Source organism: Gossypium arboreum, chromosome 6 (genome assembly GCF_025698485.1).
Source record: "Gossypium arboreum isolate Shixiya-1 chromosome 6, ASM2569848v2, whole genome shotgun sequence".
In the NCBI taxonomy this organism is placed as follows: Eukaryota; Viridiplantae; Streptophyta; class Magnoliopsida; order Malvales; family Malvaceae; genus Gossypium; species Gossypium arboreum.
This window is the reverse complement of record NC_069075.1, coordinates 105,057,302-105,073,967: the sequence shown is the minus strand read 5'-3', so window position 1 is coordinate 105,073,967 and position 16,666 is coordinate 105,057,302. Positions and strand designations below refer to the sequence as shown.

The window sequence follows — 16,666 nt, the reverse complement described above, 5'->3', positions numbered from 1 at the left end:
GAGCCCATGGGTGTGTGTTTTGGCCATGCCTAAAAGTCAGTGTTGCCCACAGGTTAAAGGCATGGACGTGCCCTAGACCACATGGGCGTGGGCGACCATACGGCCCCTCATACACGGGCGTGTGACACTTTTAAATAAGGAAGTTTTCTTAAGTTATTGAATGTTCCCGGTCTTATCCTGAATTATCTCTATGTATATTTAGGGCCTTGAAGGCCCATTTAAGGGACAAGATGTGAATGCCTGGAAGTCTCAGATTAAGCTAAACTTGGTGAGTCGATTTAGTATGTTTTAAATGTAGAGATCCGGTAATACCTCGAACCCTATCCTGATAATGGATACGGGTTAGGCGTGTTACAGTTAGACTTGGCTTGGTTATAATGCTTGAATTGGTTGGTATATGTTTACAAGTGTTGGTGTAATTTGTTGGAAAATTTTGGGTGAGAAATAAAGCTAGGAAATGGCTTTATATTGTCCACACGAGTAGACACACGGGTGTGTGGTTTGGCCGTATGTCCCATGCATTTTAAAATTGAGGAACAGAATGCTCAGAATTGGTCACACGGGCGGAGACACGGGCGTGTGTCTCAGCTGTGTGAGATACACGGCCTAAAACACGGGTGTGTATCATGGACGTGTGAAACCTACACCTAATTTGTGAAAATTAAATTGACCACAGGGCCTAGCACACGGGCGTGTGGCAGGTCGTGTGGCATAAGTCAGAGAGTTACACGGGTAAGGACATGGGTTGGGACACGGCCGTATGCCTCACATCGAATGCCCACACGGCCTAAGACATGGGCATGTCATCCAATTGTGTGAGCCACATGGCCTACTTACACGGGCATGTGACCCTTGTACATAAGAAAAATTTTAAAATTTCGCGAAAAATTCTCTGGGTTTTCGGTTAGTCCCGAATTGTTTCTAATGTTTTAATTGGGCCTCGAAGGTCCATTCAAGGGACTATAAGATTAGTTTCAGATATGAATAGTAAATGACATGGATTGTATGAAATTGTTCTGTAAACTCTGGTAATACTCCGAACCCTGTTCCGGTGGCAGATATGGGTTAGGGGTGTTACATCAGACTTATCTTTTAATAAAAACACCCAACAAATGCAAGTATAATCATCAGTAAATGTGACTAACCAACATTTTCCTGAAAAAGTTGAGACTCTCGAAGGTCTCCAAACATCACTATGAATTAACGAAAAAGGTTTAAAAGCTTTATATTTGTGAGGTGGAAAGAATGACTAATGATGTTTAGCTAATTCACAAAATTCACAGTAATATGAAGAAGGACTTATATTTTTAAATAGATCAGGTGACAAATATCTTAAATAGTAAAAAATAGGATGTCCAAGCCTATAATGCCAAATCATAACCTTATCAAAACTAGAAATAGAATTTAAATATAAAGTAGTTGTTGGTTGACTTAGATGGTTGTCGTCAAGAAAGTAAATTTCACTAGATTCTTTAGCATTGCCAATCATCCTCCCCGATACCATGTCCTAAAATTCACACATAGAGGACTCAAATATAATATGAAAATTAGAGGACTGGGATAATTTACTGACTGATATGATATTACAAGCTAGATTTGACACATGTAAAAAATCATGTAAAACCAAGGCAAAATTTTAACGGTGTCTTTCCTGGCTATTACCAAAAACGACCCATCTGCTAAAAGAAAATGACTACTATTCATATGATCACTAGTTCCAGAATCAACGATCCACGTGTTTGTTTTATAAGGCTCGACACTAAAAAAAGAAAAATTAGTACCTGATTGGGCAAAGGAGGAAGAAGGATTATTGGATGAATTAGGAACCGAAGAATTTATTCGAAACTGTGGTGATTGAAAAAGCTTTTGTAGATGCTCTAATTGTTCCTTAGTGAATGGAGACCATTTCAGAGAACTTTGGCCCTCATGATTTTCATTAGTTGTTTGGAAAGCTTTGCTATCCTTTGATTGTGAACCACGATCATTGCCACTCTTCTTTTTTCCATTTGTCGATTTTTCATGGAGCTTTCAACACGTTTCTCGAGTATGCCAATATTTTTTGCAGTGATCGCACCAAGTTTTTTTTTTCTTTTTTCACCATCATAATTATTTTTAATAGTTACAATAGCAAAATTATCATTATTAGTTTCAAATCCTGGCCTTAACATTACTTTTCTCCTTGTCTCCTCTCTTCTAACCTTAGAAAAAATCTCACAGAGTCTTGGAAGTGGTTTTTTTTTCCTAAGATCCGAGATCTCACTTCATCAAAATTTTTATTTAAACCAGTTAGAAATAAATAAGCTCATTCATTCTCTTCTTTTTTTCATAGCTTTCACACCATCTCCGAGACACTCTTGTTCATCATTATAACACTGATTTAGTTCTTGCCACAAAGACATCATCTCATTATAATAAAAAGTAACTTTCTTTTCCCCTTGTCTAGCTTTCTAGAGTTTTATTTTTAACTTAAAGATCTGTGAAGCGTTTTCTAAATCTGAATAGGTGTCTTTCACAGCATCCCAAACATCTTTAACACTCGGGAGAAAAAAAAAGTTTACGTATGGATGCTTTTATGGAAATAATAAGATACGCAATTATCATAGAATTTTTTTACCTCCACTTGTTCATCTTTGGATCACCCACCTGAGGTTGCTTGACTTATCTAGTTAAATGACCTAGCTTGCCATGCCCATCAATTGCTAACTTTACGGGCTGCGACCATTCTAGATAATTCTTGCCGTTCAACTTGTGAGATGTAAGCTGAAAAGAGAGGTGAGATGCCTCTGTCCCTTGAGTCATTGTACTCTTGGTAGTTGTTTCAACAATAGAACTTTCTACCTCTGTTTGATTGCTGGATCTCTTATCTCTTCTAGTGAAGACTATTTTAACCATGATGTTACTAGATATTTAACCTAAGTCAGATGCCATGAAAGTTTTCAAGAGAGCATTTAATAAAATTGTTATGTATTTTATTAACTAAAAAACTGAATTTAAATAGAGAAAAAAGTCATAACCTAATTGGGAAAATAATTCCTTATTCTAATGAACTACTAAAAGATAAAATAAAATAATCCTAGAATATCTCAAATGATTTATTCTAAGATTTATCTACCTAAATAACTTTAAAATATATCTCAAAATATATGGGTTTCACATATTTCAACCTGTGTGGACAATTTAAAGCCATTTCCTAACTTTATTTCTCACCCAAAATTTGCCAACAACTTACATCAACACTTGCAAACATATACCAACCAATTCAAGCATTATAACCAAGCCAAGTCTAACATATAACATGATATATTATTACATGCATTCATGTGTTTCTAAACTTACCTTTGTAATAAATATACTTTCCATAATTCGATTAAATCACACCAAGCACACATGTATTAACCATGTTATAACCTCATACATATATTAACTAAATAGTCTAAACATACTATCATTAGCCATTCCAATGGCTAGACTGCAAACAACCAGTATATGCCAACATTGGCTAAGTTAGCTTATGCATGCCATTATGTCAAAATAAGTTTTTTTTTTTATACCAAAACAAATAGTAGGATAGTGTGATGATGCTCCGACTGACTCTAACCTTTATGAGCTTCCGAACATTATAAAACAAAGAAAAGAAAATCGTTTAAGCCTTTCAAATGCTTAATAAGTTTGTATAACAGGAATTTAACTTACCATATATTTATATTTAAGATAAGCATACAAAAATGCATCCAAGCAATTTGGCTTATAGCCTAAAATAAGATTTCACCAATCATGTTAGTCAAGTAATTCATATAATACCAAGAACATGGATGAGCTCATCATTTAATGACTTTCATATACATGTACTTTCTTTATCACTATTCCATATTACATGTACATTTTGTTGACAAATCATTTCAAGTTCAATTTAATCATGTCAGAACTTTACCCGTTGAATTTATTTGAAATATCAATGGATACGCTCATAAATTCTAATTTTGTCCCTAGGCTCAGAAAATGAAATTCATACAATTTAATCCTTATTCCAAGCCTAACAGATTTTTACATATAACATTTACAACACATATATTTCATAAAAAAACTAGAAATTTTCCATGAATTTTACATACTTACAATTTAATCCCTAAATCTTAATTTCATGAAAATTCTCTTTACAAAAGTTGTTTATCTATCAACAACCTTTCATTTTCTACCATAAATTTCAAAATTTCAGCATAGTCATCCATGGAAAAAATTTGATACTTTGATAACTTTACAAATTAATCCCCAAAATAGATAGATTAAGCTATTCCAGTCTTAAAAATATAAAAATTACTAAAAATGAGACAAGAATTCATACCTAATTAAGCTTGATTAGTTTCCTTTCTCTCTCCTAGGGTTTTCATGTATTCGGGGATGAAGATGATATATATAATGATGATATTAAACCTTTATTTATTTTATCATCTTTTAATTTTTTCACTTTCCAATTTAGTACTTTTCTTTTTCTAATTTTTCATGGATGATTCACCAAAAATATCTACTAACTTTTCTTTAATGGTCTAATTATCATATAAGGACCTCAAATTTTGAATTCCATAGCTATTTGATACTTATAGCTACTAGAATCCAACTTTTACATTTTATGCAATTTGGTCCTTTCCATAATTAAACACATAATCGGAAAAGTTTTCTTATTAGAATTTTCATATGACATTCCTATCATAATGCAAACCATGAAATAATATTAGAATAAATTTTGTTTCAGACTCGAATTTGTGGTCTTGAAACCACTGTTCTGATTTCACTGAAAATGAGATGTTACATCTGAAGTTAAAAATGTGTTTCAGTATTTTTATACTATGGTGAAAACACAATTTGGTGTGAGAATAGAACTATTTCGGAGTTACAATGGTGGGGAATTTTTTAATGACCAATTAGGTATTTTCTTCACCAAACATAGAATAGTCCACCAGAGCTCTTATACAAATAAACCACAACAAAATGAGATTGTAGAAAGAAAAAACTGGCATTGTTTAGAAGTAATTAGAGCCTTGATGTTCACTTCTCAAGTACCACGTTATCTTTGGGGCGAAGCCTTGTTAACAGTTAAATATCTTATTAATAGAATACCCAGTAAAACTCTGAACTATAGAACTCATTTTTGTCTTTTTAAAGGTAACTGTCCTAACTCTAAATTGATCACATGTTTATCCTCTGAGTTTTTAGGTGTAGTATTTTTGTTCATCTTTACAACTAAGGTAAACTAGATCCTAGAGCAAAAAAATGCATTTTTGTTAGCTATGCTTCTAATAAAAAGGGTTACAAATGTTATGATCCAATTGATAGGAAGATTGTTGTTACCATGGATGTTACATTTGTTGAAACACAATCTTACTTTGATTCTAGACTAGGAATATAGAACATAGGGATTCTAATAATGGGGAAGATGAATTTATGATTAACACAAAAATTAATGATGTTAATGTTGTTAATAAAAAGGAGTATGAAGGTGTAAAGTTTGATCATGAGAATAAATAACAAACAAAAGAGTTAATTTTTTACTCAAGAAGAAACCGAAATCAAGAAAGTGAAATCCACCAGATTCATCACCAAGAATTTGACCCGCAAGATCTTGTAAAAAGCCGAAGTAAAGCTCATATTCCAACCAATGAATTTTCTGATTTAAATATTCCAATTGCTAAAAGAAAAGGTGTTAGAAATGTTGTCAAATATCCAATGTCTAAATTTGTGTCCTATAAAGCCTTGTATTTGACATTCTCAGCCTTTGTTTCGTGTCTCAATACTGTGAAAATACCCAAAAATGTGAAAGATGTTTTACAGGTTCCTGAGTGGAAAGAGGCTATTTTAAAGGAGATGTACACTCTTGAAAAAAAGGTACATGGGAAACAACGGAATTACCTGTAGGGTAAAAAATAATGGGCTGTAAATGGATGTTCACAACCAAATTCAAACCGGATGGATTTTTAGATAGATACAAAGCCCGGCTGGTGGCTAAAGGGTATACTCAAACATACGGGATAGATTATCTTGAAACATTTGCTCTAATAGCCAAATGAAATTTTTTTAGAGTTCTTTTATCAATTGTTGTTAATCTTGATTGGTTTTTACAACATCTAGATGTGAAGAATGCTTTCCTAAATGGGAAACTTGAAGAAGAAGTTTACATGGATCCTCCTTTAGGTTTTGAAGAAAAATTTGGATCTTGAGTATGAAAGCTCAAGAAATATTTGTATAGTCTAAAGTAGTCTCCTTGAGCTTGGTTTGAACGGTTCACTCAAGTTGTTAAAAAACAAGGTTACTCACAAGGGCAAGATGATCACACAATGTTCTATCGACACTCACTAAGAGATAGAATAACAGTTATTATAGTTTATGTCGATGATATCATTCTTACATGAGATGATGTGGATGAAATAAAATGTCTCAATGAGCATCTAGCATTGGAGTTTGAGATCAAAGACTTGAGTCCTTTGAAATACTTTCTTGGAATGAAAGTTGCTCAATCAAAGAAGGGTCTTGTGGTCTCTTAGGAAAAATATTTGATTGATCTTTTAAAAGAGGTTGGGATGAGTGGTTGCCGCCCAACTGACATACTAATTGATCCAAATGTAAAATTCAAAAATAAAGAAGGTCAATTAGTTGATAAATGGCAGTACCAAGGATTAGTTGGTAAGTTAATTTACTTATCACTTACAAGGCTAGACATAGTTTTTGTAATGAGCTTAGTGAGTCAATCTATGCACTCCTCAATGGAGGAACATGAAGAAGCAATGTTTCAAATTCTAAGTTACTTGAAGAGTTCACCTGGAAATGGCTTATTCTTCAAGAAATCCAAACAAAGGGGGATTGAAGCTTATACAATTGCAGATTGGGCAAGCTTAATAACAGATAGAAAATCTACATCAGGATACTGTACATTTGTTTGGAGAAACCTTGTGACTTGGCGAAGCAAAAAAATAAAGTGTTGTAGCAAGAAGTAGTGCAAAGGTTGAGTTTAGATCAATGACTCAAAGGAGTTTGTGAAATGATGTGGTTAAAAAGAATTATGGAAGACCTGAGGAATCCAATCACTTCACCAATGAAGTTGTACTGTGATAGCAAAGCTGCTATTAGTATTGCTCACAACCTAGTCCAACATGACAGAACTAAACATGTTGAGATTGATAGACACTTTATCAAGGAGAAGATTGAAGAAGGCCAAGTGTGAATGCCGTTTGTTCCTTCAAAACAACAGATTGCTGACATACTCACCAAAGGGCTTTCTAAGACAAGCTCTGATTTTTTTGTAAGCAAGTTGGGCGCGATTGATATATATGCACCAACTTGAGAGAGGGTGTTAAAATATGTGAAACCCATCTATTTTTTAGGATATATTTTAAAGTTATTTAGGTAGATAAATATTAGAATAATTAATTTGAGATATTTTAAGATTATTTTATTTTTAGTAGTTTATTAGAATAAGAAAATTATTTTCTCTAATTAGGTTAGGACTCTTTTCTCTATTTTAATTTAGTTCTTTAATTAATAAAATACAGAAAAAACTTTCAATAGTTCCCTATTACCAGCTACATCTACATGAGTTCTTTTATGCAGGTGCTTGTGAAAGATCTTCTTAGAAAATATCGTCAGTGGGGCCATGATTGCATTGCTTTGGTTGGGAGCATAAGCAGCAAAAATGTACAAGAACCAAAGGCAAAGTCAGCTTTTATATGGATGTTTGGGGAATATTCACAGGATATGCAAGATGCTCCTTATGTTTTGGAGAGTCTAGTTGAAAACTAGGATGAGGAGCATTCTGCCGAGGTAATTAATCTTCACGTATATTGTCCAATGATTCCATTTTAAGCCGTGTTCTATTTTTTGAGCCATTTTCTGGAATTGGTCCCTTCTATGAGAAAAAAAAATGTTCAGCCATTTAGTTCAACTTTCCGGCAGTTTCTATTATCTCATCAGCCAACCACTGTTGGTCCTTTGATGTTTTTGTTCATGTCTTTCTAGTGGCTATGTGGTGCAGATGTGCAAATTTTATTTACTTAATAGTATAGTTGCATAGAAAATGTTAACCATCTTACGTACTTGATCTCATGGACTTATTCTGTGTGTTTAATAACTTTAGTTAACCCACATCCAGTGCCCTGCTTAACCTCACCGCCCCTCTTTTTTCCTCTCCATCCAAGCTGTTTTCTCTTTCATTTCATTCCACAACCAAGGGCACTGCTGCTATCTTCTTGTTGTAGATTGAGTATTTGTTATCCATTAACAATAGAATATTGCCTGTTTGAAAGATCGTGTTATTAATTAACTCATTTACTTGGTTGATGGATTATGCCATTGGACAGGTCCGTTTACATCTTCTCACTGCAGTGATAAAGTGTTCTTTTAAAAGTCCACCTGAGACCCAAAATGCATTGGGAGCTGCATTGGCTGCAGGTATTGCTGATTCAAAACAAGGTATGACCGTATGAGGGTCTTTTTTTTTTTGAATGTCTTCTTTTTCCCCCCACTTTTATATCAAAAGTACTGTTTGTTTTCTGGACACAATCAATTAAACCTTCAGCATGACTGCAAGATGTTCATGACAGAGCCTTGTTCTACTATAGGATTCTACAGTATAATGTATCTGTAGCAGAACGTGTGGGGAACCCTCCAAAGCAAGCTGTTTATTCAAAGCAGTAAAATCAAAGATCACATTTTTGATGAATTTAACAGTTTATCTGTTGTATACCAGAAGGTAATTACCAGCTTCTTCTTCTTCTTTTTTAACACACTAGCAGCTTTTTTTTTTCTTTCTTTCTTTTTTTGAAATCGCTAGCTGCTTCTTTTAACTTCATGTTATAGGGCACCTTTTTTGTAGTTAAAACTGTTCTTAAAGTTCTTGTAATGGGTTGTTAATGCATCCAATCTGCATATTAAAAGGGGAAAAGAAATTAAGGCAAAGACAAGGCATATGCCTTAGCTAGTTACGTAGTTTGTTGTTTCAATTAATCAAAGTTAATGAGTAAAAGCGTTCGGTTCCCCCATTTCTTTCGGAAATATAAAGATTTTAGATCTGGTCGTTCAATATGGTATCTATTACTATTTCTAACTTTTTAGGTTGCCCAAATTTCTTGCAAGGAAAATTCTATCCATACATCATAACTTAAAAAGAATATGCCTTAGTCTTAAGTACGTAGTTTCCTTTCTCTGCTGTTATAACAGTATTCTGCTTCTCCAAGCATTTTCTTAATTTTACTCAAGGGTTTACTTCCTGCTATTAAACAATTTAGTGTACCATATCCACTCTGCATCTCCTTTTAGGAACGTAATTAGATTGTGTTACTCAAATAATAATAATGAGTGTCAACTGATATTTGTAAATATATGCAGCCATCTTACATGTTTACAGATAAGGAACACGGGTCCATTTGAGTTTTCAGATGAACTCCGAAATCTATCGGTGAAGAAGCAGCAGATAATGTTGTTTCTGCTCTGAGAGTTGAGGAAAATGATAAGGATCTGCTTTTAACTACTTCTGAGAAAGAGGAAACTAGAGGTTCAACTAATAATGGTTCTGCATATACAGCTCCTTATGATAGTTCGTCTACAAAGACAGAATTGGCAATATCAAATCCCACCGCAGCTGACCATTCTTCACAAGCAGCAAGCTCGGCAATTGATGATCTGCTTGGTCTTGGTCTACCAGGAGCTGCACCTGCTACTCCATCTCCTCAATTGAAGCTTAATACAAAAGCTGTTCCGGGATCCAAGCACATTTCAGCAGAGGTGGCGCCAATTGCCAGATGCTTTATCACAGGTTTGTGTAGCGATCTTAAACGACTCACGTTTCCATAAAAAAAAAATGAAAGTCACATTTCCTGCAGTTGCTGTCAGTCTCGCTACCTCTTTAGTTGCCACCCCTAAAGCTAAACAAAAGATAAGCTTGAAAGCCCATAGAGAAAGCTGTCAGTCTCGCTACCTCTTTAGTTACCCACAACCTATGTTCCTGAACGGTCTCGTTCGAACATCTGATTTGCCAACACTTTTTCACTTCCTGCAGTTCATAAAATATTTCAAAAGCAGCGGATAGACTACTCTTTCAGGGAAGAGAGAGGAAATGGAATTGCAATTGGATTCGATCCTATAGACCCTTCGTATGGATACTCCTATCAAGACGAACTTTTAGGCCTTTCCTAGATGGGCCCTAGAGTGGAAACCATGTGTTCTCCATTATGCCATTCTTGATATTTGGGAAAGCTTTGCTTATATATGCGATTATGTGCAACTTTCTTGGAACTCATCGTGTCATGTAATCTGTCCAGGAGCCCTCAGTAAGCCTCAAGGAATCGTGGCACTGATGGCTCCTCAAGCTCTTGTTCGGCACATGCAAAGCCATTCCATCCACTGCATTGCATCGGGCGGTCAATCCCTGAACTTAAAGTTTTTCTTCTTTGCACAAAAAAAAGGAGTCGTCGATATCTAATTATCTCGTAGGATGTATAATCAACACATCATTTGCTAAAGCCCAAATTAAGATCAAAGCTGATTATCAAAGTACTGTTAACATTATGATTAATGGTAGACAATTTTAATGGCAAACAATCCAAAGTGGTGCAAGTTTAGCACCCTAAAGTTGACTTTGAAAAAGTGGCATGGGATAATTTTTTTTGGTCCTTGAGATAATAGGCTATTTATTGTTTGGTCCTTGAACCTCAACTATAAATAGGCCTTCTCATTTCTCATTTCAAATTATCCCAACCAATCTTTCTCTCTTAGTTTTCTCTCTTCTCCCATTTGAGAATTCTTAAGGAATTCTATTTGTTTGTAATATTTTGGAGATAGTAAAGTTATCATCTGGTGTTAGTGCAGGGGCGTAGGTATAATTTACGAACCTCGTTAAAACTCTTGTGTTCTTTCTTGTCCTATTTTTCTTTCAATATTTGAGGGTATAATAGTAGTATTTATTGTGCTATTAAATTACTATAAAAGGGATATTCGACTAAGGAAAGACTTGGTATTTAAGAGATCCTTGTGATCCACCTCTCTTCCACAGGAATTGAACTTTGTGTGATTTTTAGTACAATAATTTACACGCTTTCGACCTATTGGAACAACAAGTGGTATCAAGAGTCAAGGTTAATCGTAGTATGCTCTGTGGTTGCGATTTAAGTGATCTTCCACATCGAAAAAGATTTCCTTAGGTATATTGAAAGATTATGGAGAAAAGCGGTCGGTGTAGGAGCTTCAACATCGTCCATGTGGACAAGACCGACAATTGCAAATGCAAGATTGGCCGTGGAGATCTTTGATGGCACGGGCCATTTTGGTATGTGGCAAAGTGAGGTTCTAGATGCCCTTTTCAGTGAGGTCTAGACATTGCCATTGATGAAGAGAAACCGGATGATGTACGGAGAAAGATTGGAAGGCGATCAATCGGTTGGCATGTGGCACAATTCGATCATGCCTTTCTCGAGAAGCGAGTATGCTTTTTCAAAGGAAACTTCGCAAATAAGTTGTGGGTGGCACTTGAAGAAAAATTTTGAAGAAAACAATCAAAATAAGCTCCACTTGAAGAAAAGACTGCTTAACTTCACATCGTCCCAAGTACCACAATGAATGATCACATCACCAAATTTAATCAATTAGTCACCGATTTCTGAATATGGATGAGACATTCAAAGATGAAGATTTGGCTTTGATCTTTGTTGGGGTCACTTCGAGAGGAGTTTGAGTTCCTAGAAACTACTCTACTTCATGGCAGAGTGATATATCTCTCGGCGAAGTCATGCGGCCTTATACTGATTATGAGCAGAGAAAGAAGGACAAGCAGAAAAACTCAATCGGAGATACTGAAGCTTTAGTAGTCCGAGGTCGTTCATACACTCGGAAGAAAACTCAAAAGGGAGATCAAAGTCAAAGTCCGGACTCGGGAAAGATGAATGTGCCTTTTGTCATGAGAAAGGCCACTTGGAAGAAAAATTGTCCAAAGTGAAGAATAAGGGAAAAGTGCTGTAGATGCTTGTGTTGTAAAGCATGATACCGGTGACTCGAACTATCATTGGTTGCATCATCATCGTCGTTCCATTCGGATGAGTGGATATTGGATTCGGGTTGTACCTATCATATGTCCCCAACCAGAGTGGTTCTCGATTTAGTTGAGCTAAATGGAGGAGTTGTTTATATGGGCAATGACAATGCACAGTAAAGCTGTTGGGATATGTTCAATCCAATTAAAGAATCAAGATGGATCAACGAATTCTAAGCGATGTTGATGCGTACCGGTTTGAAGAAAAATCTCATCTCATTGGGAGCCTTGGAATCCAATGGTTCATTATTACTATGAGAGATGGGGTTTTGAAAGTGACATCTGGCGCACTTGTGATATTGAAAGGCATCAGGAAAAATAACTTGTATTACTATCAAGGTAGTACAGTTATTGGAGCAGTCGCTGCAGCTTACGGTAACAAAGACTTGGACTCAATGCAATTGTGGCATATGAAGTTGGGACATGCCAGCGAAAAATCCTTGCAAGTTCTGGCAAAGCAAGGATTGTTGAAAGGTGCAAAGGCTTGCAAATTAAAATTTTGCGAGCATTGTGTTCAGGAAAGCAAAAGAGTGAAATTGACCTGCTATCCATAATACAAAAGGTATTTTGGAATATATTCACTCGAGATGTGTGGGGCCTTCCAAAACATCTTCGTTGGGAGGAAAACACTACTTTGTTACTTTTGTTGATGACTTTTCGGAAGAGTTTGGGTGTATACCATGAAAACTAAAGATGAAGTGCTTGGAGTTTTTCTTAAATGGAAAACTTTGATCGAAAACCAGACCGGCAAGAAAATCAAGCGGCTTAGGACGAGACAATGGAGGGAATATAGAAGTGATCCGTTCTTGATGTGTGCCAAGAGTATGGTATTGTTCGACACTTCACGATTAGGGATACACCACAATGCAGAATGGAGTGGCAGAGCGTATGAATCGAACATTCTTTGGAGAAAGTTCGATGTATGTTGTCCAATCTTTGGGTTGGGCAAGCAATTTTGAAATGAGGCTATGACATCTGTTGGCCATCTTGTTAATCGTTTGCCACCATCGCATTAGAAAGAAAAACTCCTATGAAGGTATGGTGCGGAAAACCGGCTCTGATTATGATTCCTTACATGTGTTTGGATCCACTGCATATTACCATGTGAAGGAGTCAAAGTTAGATCCGAGGGCAAAGAAAGCTCTCTTTATGGGAATCACTTCTGGAGTGAAGGGATTTCGTCTTTGGTGCTTAGACACAAAGAAAATGATCTATAGCAGAGATGTTACCTTTGATGAATTTGCCACATTGAAAAAGGTAGTAGATGAAAATATTCGGACAAGCGATACTCCACGGCGGTGGAGTATACTCCAAAACAGTAGAGTTTGAGCGGATGGGGATTTGCCCGGTTAATAAGTCTAATTCTCCAACCACAATGGAGGAATTAGAGGTTGAAGAGGTTCGACCCAAGAACCATTAAGTACACCGAACCGATTGCGGTTGCAAGGCCAATGAGAGAAATTCGTAAACACCTTTCGATTCTTGATATAGTGGCCTATGCCCTTCCGTTGTTGATGATGATATTCCTATCACTTATCAAGAAGCAATGCAAAGCTTAGAAAGTGATAAATGGAAAAGCGCCATGGATGAAGAAATGCAATCTCTCTGAAGAACAATACTTGGGAGTTGGCGCAATTACCGAAAGGTAAAAGGGCAATCGGATGCAAGTGGGTATTCGCAAAGAAAGATGGATCTCCTAGCAAGAAAGATGTTAGCTACAAGGCAAGGTTGGTAGCTAAAGGCTACGCCGAAGGAGGAATTGACTACAATGATGTATTTTCCCTGTTGTGAAGCATTCCTCCATTAGAATTTTGTTGGCCTTGGTAGCACAGTTGAATTTGGAGCTAGCTCAACTTGATGTTAAGACGGCTTTCTTGCATGGTGAGTTAGAAGAGAGATCTATATGACTCACCCGAAGGATACAAAGATCTTGGTGGTAGAAGTTGGGTTTGTAAGTGAACAAATCGCTATATGGATTGAAGCAATCCCGAGGCGATGGTACAAGCGATTTGATAGCTTTATGAAAAGCGAATACACAAAGAAACAAATATGACAATTGTGTGTATTTGCAAAAGCTACATGACGGATCTTTCATTTATCTACTCTTGTATGTTGATGATATGTTAATCACTTCGAAGAGCCAAAAAGAGATAGATAAGCTGAAGGCTCAGTTGAATCAAGAGTTCGAGATGAAAGATCTAGGTGAGGCCAAGAAGACTCTCGGCATGGAGATAAGTAGAGATAGACAGAGAGGCAAGCTTTGCTTGAATCAGAAGCAATATCTGAAAAAGGTATTACAATGTTTTGGTGTAAATGAAAACACAAAACATGTATGTACCCACTTGCTTCTCATTTGAAACTTAGTGCTCAATTATCTCAAAACCGAAGAAGAAAGAGAATATATGGAAAAGTCCCATATGCAAATGCACGGTTGGGAGTTTGATGTATCTTGATAGTGTGTACTGCTACCGGCATTTCACAAGTTGTTGGAGTTGTGAGCGGTATATGCATGATCTGGAAAAGGATATTGGCAAGTGTGAAATGGATTCTACGGTATCTTGAAAAACCTTAGATGTTGGTTTAGTTTTTGAGCGGGATGAAGCACTTGGTGGGTTTGTAGTTGGATATGTTGATTCCGACTTTCTTTGGTGATTTAGATAAACGTCGTTCAACTACGGGTATCTGTTTACTCTTGCTAAAGCCCAGTGAGTTGGAAGTCTACCTTCTGATCTCTGATGTCGTGTCTACTACTGAGGCGAATATATGGCGATTACAAAAGTCATTAAGGAGGCTATTTGGCTTAATGGATTGTTGAAAGACTTGGGAGTTGTTCAAAGTCACATTAGTCTATATTGTGACAATCGAGCGCTATTCATTTAGCGAAAAATCAAGTCTATCATTCAAGAACCAAGCATATCGACGTAAGATATCACTTTGTGCGGGAAGTCTTTGAAAAGGAAAAATTCTACTTGAAGATTCCGGCGGCAGATAATCCCGCAGATATGATGACCAAGGTGGTAACAACAATCAAGTTTAATCATTGTTTGAACTTGATTAACATCCCGAGAATTTGAGCACCTTCAGTGTAAGGCGCCGAGAGCGCATTTGGAGGCACTACAAAAGATAGCTTTATCGAATTTGGGGAGTTGAAGGAAGTGTGTGAAGATGTGATTATCCTAATCAAATCTTCAAGGTGGAGATTGTTAACATTATGATTAATGGTAGACAATTTTAATGGCAAACAATCCAAAGTGGTGCAAGTTTAGCACCCTAAAGTTGACTTTGAAAAAGTGGCATGGGATAATTTTTTGGTCCTTGAGATAATGGGCTATTTATTGTTTGGTCCTTGAACCTCAACTATAAATAGGCCTTCTCATTCTCATTTCAAATTATCCCAACCAATCTTTCTCTCTTAGTTTTCTCTTTTCTCCCATTTGAGAATTCTTAAGGAATTCTATTTGTTTGTAATATTTTGGAGATAGTAAAGTTATCATCCGGTGTTAGTGCGAGGGGCGTAGGTATAATTTACGAACCTCGTTAAAACTCTTGTGTTCTTTCTTATCCTATTTTTCTTTCAATATTTGAGGTATAATAGTAGTATTTATTGTGCTATTAAATTACTATAAAAGGGATATTCTGACTAAGGAAAGACTTGGTATTTAAGAGATCCTTGTGATCTACCTCTCTTCCCTGGGAATTGAACTTTGTGTGATTTTTTAGTACAATAATTTACACGCTTTCGACCCTATTGGAACAACAAGTACATCCCAGGTATTCTCAACTCTTTTCCAGTCGGCTTTGTCCAAATTTGGCATTTCCTGAGCACAAAATGCTTTCCTCATTTGATGGCTCGATGTCAAAGATGCTCTTCCCTTTTCTAGTAGGAAGACATTAAAGAAATTTTGCAGAGGAGAAAAATGATAAGCTCTCCATTTTGGTAGGTATAGATATGTCTACATGATTAAAATGTACATGTCTATTGATTTTCCCTCACGGTCTCTTATTTTCGTTATGTAAAGAAACCATTTATGAGTGCCCTGATCATCGGTCGGGTGGCTTATCTGATTGGCTGAGCTTGGGCAAGAAGTTTTCACCTCGAATAGGCTTGGATTTGCTCAAATTCACTTAAATAGAAAAAGAAAAAAAGGCACTAATTTTTTCAATACTGTATAGTTAGAAAGTTAATACTCACGCATACATGGTAGGAACATTCCCATGCACACACTAAGTTCACATGGAATTGCCTAAATAAAAGCCTACTACTTGCTCAGGTGGGTTCCATGAGTGGACATCCCTTAACCACAAGCCAATTACAAAAGTTTAAAAATTTTTTAAATTGAATTTAATTAAAAAATATATAAATATTGAATGTGATTTCAATGTTCAATTTAGTAGGGTAAGGTTATTTAATTTGATACTTGAGTTTCTTTTGTCTCAATGAAGTACTTAGGGATTTTTATAATAGAACACATGTGTCAAATATTCATTAGGTTACATGTTTGATTTGGGTATCAAGTTGAATAATGAAACTAAACTCAAGTACAAAATTGAGAGACAAAAAAAATTCAAGTGCCAAATTAAAAGTTGAAGTTAAATTTA

At 35.9% G+C, this 16,666-nt stretch overlaps 1 pseudogene; it reads left to right on the top strand.

The window, feature by feature from the left end:
- The first annotated feature begins 7,051 nt into the window (after positions 1-7,051).
- On the top strand, positions 7,052-15,889 carry LOC108455347 (beta-adaptin-like protein A; annotated as a pseudogene).
- Positions 15,890-16,666: the final 777 nt, after the last annotated feature.